Raw genomic sequence first — 1,712 nt, 5'->3', positions numbered from 1 at the left:
GATTAAATTTCACACAGATGGACTCTACGTACTAATTAGGAGATCTCAAAGGGTAATTAGTTGTTCTGGATATTATTTAGGAGTGTTAAAATAAAGGAGATGTTGAATTATTATACAAAGTGTGATAATAGAGATTAAACTTTTATAGGTGTAGCATTAAAAACATGGAAAACATTTGAGATGTGCAGCTACAGTAAGTCTGAAAATATCCTCAAAACTTTCTCCATCATTTAGAAATTTATCTGAATTTATTAATGAACATAAACCTACATCTGAAACCCCCCAAAACTGACCTTTGAACCCATTAAAAAAACTGTTTTTTAAGGGTCAAGTGGTTGTTTGAAGTTTTCATGTTAAATTAAATGTAACATCCACAAATCTGACCAGTTTGGTGAGTAAATAAATCTGGTCAGCAGATTAACTTTGGATCATTTCAAGCAACTGATGAGAAGAGGCAGTAGCCCTCCTCTTCAAGGAGAGGCTGCAGGGATTGGAGAGCTTAAAAATAAATCCTTTTCCAGAAGGATTAATCCAGCTGAGAGCGATTAAACCTTACAGGTTGTTTCTCCTATCATTGCCAGAAACTTAAGAAGATTTCCTCATGTAGGAAATCTGCGTCCTTTACACGAGTTTGGAGTGCAGCTGGAATCAGAACGGGACGTTTTCACTTCATGAACACATATTTACAATGATGGCATATTTACTGTCATTGGATGCTTCCAGCATTTTGTTTAATATTTTTCTACAAATAAATAATTTATGCCGAGTCTGTGGTTTTAAACGATTAAAAAGATAAACTGAAAAGATGAAACTGCATCTCTCTTTATTGGGTTTAAATTGCTTCTACTTTACTGTAAATGTGTTTTTTTGTAATTTATCAGTCTATAATAAATAAAACTTTATTTAAAAATTAAACAAAAAAACAGACCCACACCTAATTACATGTTAGAGATGTGCAGGTATAAGAGAGAGAGAGACGTGGCTCACCTAACGTTTCTTACCAACCGCCAATAAATTTCAAGAAGAAGAAGAAGAAGAAGACTGTTGAGCTGTGTAGCGTGAGAGCTTGTGTAGGGTAAAACTGAAAAATACTGGATATAAACGTTCAACATACAGTTTAGTTTTGCCGTTTATCAGCCAACTTCAAAGCTGGAAGTAGCTGACGTGAGTAAACGGTAAACCGGAGTTTCGACTTTAACTAGTGCTGTTGGAACTATAGCTAGCCTCGCTATCCCTTATTTGCTATTAGTTTCCTAAAAGTTCATTTCGTTCTGCTTTCAAGGTAATGGAATAAAGTATATAGGACACTTTATGCCGGGAAGGTTCTGGGTTCGATTCCCGGCCCGGGTCTTTCTGCATGGAGTTTGCATGTTCTCCCTGTGCATGCGTGGGTTTTCTCCGGGTACTCCGGTTTCCTCCCACAGTCCAAAAACATGTCAGGTTAATTGGCCTCTCCAAATTGCCCCTAGGTGTGAGTGTGTGTGTGCGTGGTTGTGTGTCTCTGTGTTGCCCTGCGACAGACTGGTGACCTGACCAGGGTGACCCCGCCTCTCGCCCAGAACGATAGCTGGAGAGGCACCAGCAACCCTCCCGACCCACTAAGGGACAAGGGTGTAAAGAAAAGGGATGAATGGATGGACACTTTATTCACGGCGGAATGGCTTATCACTGTTTAATAAAAACACGCCTTGTTACGTTACCCAGTGCGCCTC

The sequence above is a fragment of the Poecilia mexicana genome, unplaced genomic scaffold, assembly GCF_051168715.1.
Source record: "Poecilia mexicana isolate PSO_F unplaced genomic scaffold, ASM5116871v1 scaffold_17, whole genome shotgun sequence".
Taxonomy (NCBI): Eukaryota; Metazoa; Chordata; class Actinopteri; order Cyprinodontiformes; family Poeciliidae; genus Poecilia; species Poecilia mexicana.
This window is presented reverse-complemented; position numbering follows the sequence as displayed.